The following is a 9,570-nucleotide window of genomic DNA, read 5'->3' on the forward strand; positions in this document are numbered from 1 at the left end:
TGCAGGGTTAGGTGGTTAGTTTTAGTAAGGTTGCAGTTTTTATTATATGGGGCGAAGGTAGTTTCTGAAGTCTAGTCAAGTTGTTGGTCTTATCCCTTTGACAGACTCGATTGAGTTTTTTGCAGATTTGCAGGCTTACTCCTGGATAAACTCTCCTAAGGGAAAGCCACTCTAAAGGCTGTACCTTTGAATCAGCTACCTTAGCAGGCAAGGAATCAAGGTGTTTTTATCTCCTACAACTCTTTTGTTGTTTCCCCAACGATGTTTACTGTCTGTTTCCCTCCTCCAAATGTGTGAATCAGCTATATATATATATATATATAACTGTCAGGTAAGTACTATTCATAAAAATGGAGTTTTTATGATAAAACAAAGTTTTATGAATACTTACCTGGCAGTTATATATATATTCGAAGGCCCACCCACCTCCCCTCAGGAGACAGGTCGGGCATAGATGAACTGAAGTCTTGGACACGGGAATGATTCCTTGGACCACCCTGTGACGGGTGTTACCACCTACCTCCCAACCACCACAAGGCGGTTGCCTCGTTTTGAAAAATTCTGCCGATTTAGAGATATCAGCTATATATATATAACTGCCAGGTAAGTATTCATAAAACTTTGTTTTATCATAAAAACTCCATATTTCATATTGCAAATATTGTTCTTACTGCATAAGATTATATATGGTTTTATTTACTGTATTTCAATGTGAGCTTTTGATGCAATATCTGAGATTTTATGATTTCAGTTTGATTTGCGTTTGTATCTCTGAATGTATGTCAGTCGGACGTTTGTAAGTTGAAAACCTTATACAATTGATGAATTTTCAAGAAACTTTAGCAGTTCAGTGGAAATTGCCAATCGACTAAATCCCCCTTAAAAGTATAAATTGTTTAAAAGCATTATGACAATCTTACTTATAAATCAAATTACGATTTTGACTTAATGTAAGTTATGTTTTTTGTGTAGCTATTTTTTTTTTTCATAAATTTTTATCTGGATAGTTTTTTACTTTTAAATTTAAGCTTGGTAATAATTAGAAGAACTAGTAATTAAGCCTTTATACTTTCTAGAAATTGTTTAAAACAATTTTCTTTGCTCAAGGGGTTAACTACAGCACTGTAATTGTTCAGTGGCTACTTTCCTCTTGGTAAGGGTATAAGAGACTCTTTAGCTGTGTTAAGCAGCTCTTCTAGGAGAAGGATGCTCCAAAATAAAACCAATGTTTTCTAGTCATGGGTAGTGCCATAGCCTCTGTACCATGGCCTCCCACTATCTTAGGTTAAAGTTCTCTTGCTTGAGGGTGCACTTGGGCACACTATTCTATCCTATTTCTCTTCCCCCTTTTTTTTATAAGTTTTCATAGTTTATATATGAAAGATCTATTTTGATGTTGATAATGTTCTTAAAATATTTTGTTAGTTGTTAATTACTACTCTTGTAGTTTATTTATTTCCTCATTTTTTTCCTGCACTGAGCTATTTTCCCTATCGGAGCCCTTGGGCTTATAAATTAGCATCTTGCTTATCCAACTAGGGTTGTAGCTTAGCAAGTAATAATAATAATAATAGGGTTCAGTAAGAGAGGAGTGAGATTACAGTTGTCCTATAGTCCATTTCTTTTAGCGAGGCAGATTTGCACCGACTCGTAGCGGTGCCCTTTTAGCTCGGAAAAGTTTCCTGATCGCTGATTGGTTAGAATTATCTCGTCCAACTAATCAGCGATCAGGAAACTTTTCCGAGCTAAAAGGGCACCGCTGTGAGTTGGTGCAATTGTGCCTTTCTAAAAGAATGAATTTTGAAATGTGCCTGCAAAAATATTTGATTGTTTTGATATATTTTTATTTTCCTTTTCATTAATGTCCCTTTGTCAATATATTTCCTATTTCTGGACCTCCTTGGATGACAAAATTGTTTAATTTCTGCTTGTTGCTATTTTTTATATTATCCTAAATATCAATAATTTAATCAATAGATATTCCATGCTTGGTAATTCTGCTGCTCAGAATTTTTATACATAATTCAGTGAATTGGTTATTTCCAGAGTGCTAGTTTTATTTGCTTTGAGAATTACTCTGAGAATTTTTCTTAATAAATTAAACTACAGTAGTTTAAAAAGATAATTATAGTTTGATATAATTTTTGGTAGCTTGGATCAATTCTGAATAGAAAGCAAAGAGTAGGTATTGAGAAAGCTTTATAAAATACTTTTAGATAAGATTTCCTGATAAAGTTTTAAAATTTTAATCTAAACAGGAGAGAAAGGACTACTTTGACACTTGCTAAAAAAAACTACCTCTTGTGATACATACATACATATACCAAGGCACTTCCCCCAATTTTTGGGGTTAGCCGACATCAACTAATGAAACAAAACAAAAAAAGTGGACCTCTACTTTCTACGTTCCTCCCAGCCTAACAAGGGACTCAACCGAGTTCAGCTGGTACTGCTAGGGTGCCACTACCTCTTGTGGTGGTATTTCATTAATGATGTTAAATTGGTTGAAGCGATTTTAATATTCAGTTGTCTTTTTTTTTTTAATTCCTTCAACCACTCGCTTTGTCTAAGATTGCTTATACTTTCAGATGTCAGACCTCGGTATCTTCCTAGACATTAAAATTTACAAGAAGGTTTAATAAAGTGGTTTGGTACACTGGGTACCTTCCAACCACTGCTTTGACTCCTGAATGATCATCTATAGTGGAACTTCAAACTGTGTTAACTAAGGTAAAATAGGCTTTCTTCACTGTTTATATAAGATATATTATTTTAACATTTATTGATTTCAAGAAATTCTTCTTTTTCACTATTCTCATACATAGCTTACTTCCTTTCCTCTCTAGGTTATTTCCCCTGTTGCAGCCCTTGGTAGCATCTTACTTTTCAAATTAAGGTTGTAGCTTACCTATCAATAATAATATTACAGAATTCATATCAGAACTAGCACTGGAATTACTCCGATGACGAATGAAAAGGAGGCTATTGTTTCTCTCAAAATTTTCATGGGTAAATAGTGACTTCTGTCCTTATATTTCATTCATGTATCCTTTTCATATCACTATTCCTCTCTAGTCTTTCACGTCAGTCCAGCAACTGATAATTTCATGGTAGTTATTAAGGACTATGACATTGGCTTTAAATGAAACAGCCTGATTTCCACCCTAATCTGTTTATTCAGTTGGAATTACTTCTATCGCTTCATAAGTTACTTAGTTTTGCATGGCATCCAAGGACCCTTAATCAATCTGAGTTCAAACTTTTCCTATACTGTAATGCATATGTCTGTAGTGGACAAACTTCTTGATGTTAGTCAACACTGTTACAATATCACATCTGAGTTCGACAGAGGTGACCTGATGGGGGAATCTTACATAGTATGGTGTACAGTATTGATATTAGTATTTTGAAGTATCAATTGCCTCTGGGTCTTGTAAGAAGTCAGTGTGCTTATCACTTGTAGGTTAATAAGGTATGATTTTATTCGAATAGTAGTCTGAAATTGAGAGTATTAAAGATCTTGAAACTACCATGATTTTATTTCTGTCATCTAACATCATTTTCAGCATATTAATTCTGTACTGATGATTGCTCTTGAAGATTTTCTTCCCTTTGCCTCTTTGTTAGTTACCCATTCATTAGAAGATAATCTACTGCTGTCTTTTGAAATAAATGATCTATTGCTTGAGGGTACACTTGGGCACACTATTCTATCTTATTTCTCTTCCTATTGATTTTTTGAAGTTTTTATAGTTTATATAGGAAAGATCTATTTCAATGCTGTTACTGCTCGTGAAATATTTTATTTTATTGTTCATTACTTCTCTTGCAGTTTATTGAGTTCCATCATTATTTTTCCTCACTGTGCTATTTTTTTCCTGTTGGACCCCATGTGCTTATAGCATCCTGCTTTTCCAACTCGGATTGTACCTTACCTAGTAATGATTGTAATTGTCACTAGTACAACTCACAGACTTTTTTTGTATAGGTCTGCTTACTAGGTTTCAATGAATTAGTTTGGAGGTTGTTCTTGTTAATAGAGCCTTTGGATTTCACAGTACAGTACAGGTATAAGAATAGATGACACTGTCAGCGTTAGAAAACTTGAAGAGCTTGGCAAGAGACCATAGGGGAATATTTAGGAATATGGTTGAATTGTAAAGCAATTTTGTGATTTCATTTTAATGAATGATTAGGAATTTATCAGATTCAAATATATAATATTAATTTTGCAAATTTTAAACCTTAAAATTATAAGCTGAATTAATATTTCATGAAAAAATTAAACCTCAAAATTACTAAGTGAGATTAATCTTCAGTCATCTCTGCAATGAAAGCTTTCATAGATTGTTTTTACTACAGGACTAATTCTGAAACTTCTATTTCAGGTTCAGGCAAGCAATATAGGTCGACCTGCTGAGTTATCAGCAGCCATTGCCTGGCCATCCTTGGTCCTACTGTGGGTGCTGATCATATGTATATAGGGTTAGCATCTAGGGTATTATCCTGCTATCTAGGGTAATGTAACTGCCCCTTGTCTCTGCTATTCATGAGCAGCCTTTAAACCTTAAACCTTTAAATGGAAAGTGTGAAGAACTATTTTTAAAGAAGGAACCAAAAAGTAGCATTTGAGAATTCAACATTTGAAGGATTCTGGTCCATCATTATATACATTTTACATTCAAAGAATTTTTTTCAACGATGTGTTTTTTAGGTTTCTATTTTTTTGCATTTTAGGGTTATGTATAATAAGCAGCAGGGCTCAAAAGTTGGATATTAAAGGGGTCGTTGACTATCTCGATTGGTATAATTACTTGAAGAGGGAGAATCTTTTAACTAAACAGATCTTGTTCAGTATCTGAAACAAGTATGGATGTTTTTTAACTTGAGGTAGAATGTATTAAGCCCTAAGACCTTTATAGAAGAATATTCATTAGTAAGAATTATTTTCTCTTGCCAGTCTTCTATTAAATGTAAAATTTAAGTTATTGTGTAATATGAGTGTCTCTTTCACTGGGGAATTATCCTTTGTGCTGAATGAATAACAACAACACTTGAATCTATTTATAAAGTTTGTTTAAATTGAATAAGTGAATTTCATTTATTGCCCTCCTTACTTAATATGAATGATTGTGCACTGCATCCACTTAACAGTCTTGTAAGAATTTTTCTTAATTATTTTTTAAACTTCACCTGCTGTTCATATTTACTAATCTAAAATCTAAAAAAAATTTGTTTTCTTTCGTTATAATAGGCTTAATAACTTCCTGGCTAGTACAGTGGTAGCGAGTTTGCCTAGCATTCGCATGGCGGCAGATGGATCCCCGCCCGGGACCATGAGTTTAAACTGTTGACTGGAGAGGCCACTGCTGTGGTTGGGCACCACAGTTTGGGGGGTAGGGCTTGCCTGCCTGACATTCAGGTGAGCATCTATTCTGATGAACCTGGAACTCAAACCAGACACCTTATAACCTTCAAGTCTCTTGTATAGTATTGAGACAATTAGACGGCGTGGGTTGACCCACTGTCTAATCTATCTGTCTGTGTCAACCTAAAGAAAACTAAAGCTACTACTGACATATTCTACAGATGTGTTTTTTTCTTGTTATTAGCAATTGTCACATGAATTGCAGTCCATTCAAATCTCATGATTCTCATATAATATTGTTTAATCTAATGCAGAGGAAAATAGATGTTTAAAAAACTCTTTGACTGGTCTTATGCAGAGCTTATTGTTTGTTCTAGAAATATTATATCTTTTATACAGGATTTGTCAGCCATTCTCAGAGCATCTACCTGTTTGGATAAGATGATCAAGTCCTGAATGCATTAATTTTTGTAACTGAAGGATCTGAACATAAGGAAAGGTCAGAGATGGCACTTGATAGACATGTTTGTAACTTGGTGGTAAAGAAAATACCGTCTATTTCTCTAGCTCAAGATCCTTAAAGTTAGGGCAGTGAATGGAATTTTTCAGTAATAGTGAAATATAGATATGTGATATATACCTATTTGCCAAGATTTGTTTTGTAAAATCAATTCTATCTACCAAGGCGTATTCCCCAATTTTGTGAGGTATCCTGACAAGGGACTTGGCTGAGTTTGGTTGGTAGACTTAAGGTGCTACAGCCCACCCTTCCCTGTTTTCCACTGCAAATGTAGCTTCATAGGCTGACTCCCGTACTTCCGCTACCTCAACGCCCACCAAGTTGACCCAAGATAGCATTGGTGCCTATCGGAACTGTGGCACAATCGGTCGCCATTCATTTATAGTAAATAAATATTCCCCCATTAATTTGAACCTATAGAAAGGATCTCCTTTCAGACATTGACACACTTTATCTTGATCTTAGCATCGGCTTAGAGAACAGGTGAGTAGTAGGTGACATCAGTCCCTGTGGTCTCCAATATAAGGGTATCATGATTCCACTGTTACTGGGTTTCAGAGCCAAAATTGTTCTCGAGTAATGTTACCCATTTCATATCTTCGTACTCCTGTGTCCTGAAATGCAATCGAGGAAGGGATGGAATATTTTCAGTTGACCTGCTTGATGCTTGTTCTCATGCTCCACTTCACTTAGGTTCATGGAAATATCTCAAGGGAAGGTTAATAGAAATGAATGGAATTTGAGTGATAAATTTGTTATTCATATACTCACCTGATGTTTATTTATATATGCCCACTCTCTTTCCCACTGACATTTGGTGTCAAAAGGATGTGTGTCGCAGGACAGAATTTATCAGTTCATTTTTTTTTTTTTCGGTTTGCGCAGTTTCTCAAATCAGCCAAAGTAGTGGCACTAGTAGCAAAGGTGTTAAATCTATGAGCAAGTTTTCATTGAGATTATAGTGCGGTCTTCAACTGATTCTGTTGAAATTTTTCTCAAGGCTCGTATTGTAGTCTGTTGTAACAGAGTTTGATTCAGTCTCAATTAGTGTTTTATCTTGAACTGACGATATCCTCTTCCTTTTTGGGATTTTTGTTAGAGTTTAGAACTTTCTGCTTATAGCCAAGTACTCAAGAAATGAAAACTCTCTTGGTCCACAGTTGGATGAGCCTGAAAAGAACTACAGGCTTTGGGAACATACATATATAATGCACAACTCAGGGTGGATAATTTTCAAAATATCTTTAAGTGTTTGGGATAGGTCAGTAGACCTTTAAGAGACATACTGGGGGAAAATTGTAATACTGTACTCTGAGTTTGAAAAAATTTATAGTGTTGAGTTTTATCAAAAGCTTTCGTTGATTTTATTAATTTATTTATTTGGTGTTTTTAATCCATTCTAATCTCACATCTAGATGTTATTGTGTGAAAGTGGTGTGATTGATTTTACAGTATAGTTTGAAATTATACCAAATAATGTGAGTGCACAGGTATGGTTGAGTAATTTATATCCTATAGGGCTGAATGGACTTTGATGCCTTAGTGCTTTTCTTGAGGCCTAAATTTTATATTCCAATACAATAGACCTGAAAACAGTTTCCGTGTCAAGCATCGAGAATCAAATTAAACTTTTTGGATTGTGGATTTTTTGTCGACTACCTTGATCTATGTCATGAGGTAGCGGTTCTGGGTACACTTGGGCACACTATTCTATCTTTTTTTCTCTTCCTCTTGTTTATTAGAGTCCTTTATAGTTTATATAATAAAGATCTATTTTAATGTTGATACTGTGCTTAAAATATTTTATTTTAATTGTTTATCAATTCTCTTGTAATAGTAAATTACTTATTTCCTTGTTTCCTTTCCTCAATGGGCTAATTTTTCCTGTTGGACCCCTTATCCCTAAAGCATTCTACTTTTTCAACTAGGATTGTAACTTAGCTAGTAATAATAATAGTAATGTGATGTGTCTGCTTGAATGGGGTGCTACTTTCAAGATTACTGTAGTTAGTTCTCAGGAACTTGTCCAATTGTTGAGTCACAGATGTTCTTAAATTTCCTAGAAGTACTAACTGTTCTGGAGGCACTGGTTCTGTCGCACGATCTAGTTAAAAAAGGAGAATGTACACTCGGACCTTACAGCAGTTTTGAAGTACGTGAAACAAGGTATCACAAAGTTGAGAACTATAATTTTGTCCTAACAGAAGAACTTTTATGTTATAAAGAAGAAAGTCTCATCTGCCTTCTTCCTCATTCTATATCAACATGCTTTTCCTTTGATCAGTTGTTATTCTCATTATAACCTCTTGTTAAAATGTAGACGCTCATATTTTGAATACTTCATAGGTGTATAGAAAGTGTAACATTTTTTAGGTGATCAAAAGCCAGTGAATTTTTACGTAAGCATTAAAATGGAAGAGCTAGATTAAATCTTAATGAATTACAGGTTGTATAGAATATTGTTTGTATAATCCATTCTTAATGTACTGTATATTTTCCTCTTTCCTTAGTCTTGTCAATTGTATCATAGTGCTCTCCTAAATATAGAATGAAGATTATACTGTTTCGATTGTTAGTGATTTGTATCTTTAAGTTTCTAGGTTTTCTTGAGAATAAAAGTTATTCTTCATTGATAGACTTTCTGATAAAGTTGTCCCTTTAGTTTATCAGTAAACGATGCAATGTTAAACTAGAGTTAACTAATTTTTTTTCCTTTGCAAGAAATGCTTTGTATGTTGTAGATGTATTTGATTCAAAGGTCCTGGAATTTTGATAAATTTTTTTTGCTATCTAAGATCTTAGGTGGGATGTCTCTGCAAGGCACAAACTGAGTGGGCATTTTCTTCTGCATTCTGATTTGACGATCAAACTTGGTTGTCTAATTCATGTTATGAGTTACAACTCGAGTTGTAAAAGCAGTATGCTATAGGTCCAAGGGCTCCAGCAGGAAAAATAGCCCAGGAAGGAAAGGAAATAAGGAAACCTAAAATAGTGTGGCTGGGTGTACCCTTAAGCAAGAGAACTCTAACCCAATACAGTGGAAGACCATGGTACCGAGGCTATAGCACTACCCAAGACTAGAGTACAATACAGCGGTTTAGTTTTAGAGTATCCTTCTGAAGAACTGTTTACCATAGCTAAAGTGTCTTTTCTACCCTTACCAAAAGGAAAGTAGCTACTGAACAACTACAGTACAGTAGTTAACCCCTTGAGTGAAGAGGAATTATTTGGTTATCTTAGTGTTGTCAGGTGTGTGAGGAAAGAGGAGCATGTGTAAAGATTATTATTATTATTATTATTACTTACTAAGCTACAACCCTAGTTGGAAAAGCAGTATGCTATAAGCCCAGGGGCTCCAACAGGGAAAATAGCTCAGTGCGGAAAGGAAAAAAGGAAAATAATATATTCTAAGAAGAGTAACAACAATAAATATCTCCTCTATCAACTATAAAAACTTTAACAAAACAAGAGGAAGAGAAATAAGATAGGAGAGTGTGCTCGAGTGTACCCTCAAGCAAGAGAACTCTAACCCAAGACAGTGAAAGGCCATGGTACAGAGGCTATGGCACTACCCAAGACTAGAGAACAGTGGTTTGATTTTGGAGTGTCCTTCTCCTAGAAGAGCTGCTTACCATAGCTAAAGAGTCTCTTCTACCCTTACCAAGAGGAAAGTGGCACTGAA

The 9,570-nt window shown here is 34.9% G+C and overlaps 1 long non-coding RNA gene across 1 annotated transcript in view; it reads left to right on the forward strand.

Annotated features, from left to right (window-relative positions):
* Positions 1–5,043, forward strand: part of LOC137620217 (uncharacterized) — a 26,616-nt gene extending 21,573 nt beyond the window's left edge. The window contains exons 2-3 of the long non-coding RNA XR_011040020.1: positions 2,589–2,730; positions 4,389–5,043. This is a non-coding gene — a long non-coding RNA (uncharacterized lncRNA). The remainder of the gene's footprint in view (positions 1–2,588; positions 2,731–4,388) is intronic.
* Positions 5,044–9,570: the final 4,527 nt, after the last annotated feature.

This window comes from Palaemon carinicauda, chromosome 26 (assembly GCF_036898095.1).
Source record: "Palaemon carinicauda isolate YSFRI2023 chromosome 26, ASM3689809v2, whole genome shotgun sequence".
NCBI classification, from domain to species: Eukaryota; Metazoa; Arthropoda; class Malacostraca; order Decapoda; family Palaemonidae; genus Palaemon; species Palaemon carinicauda.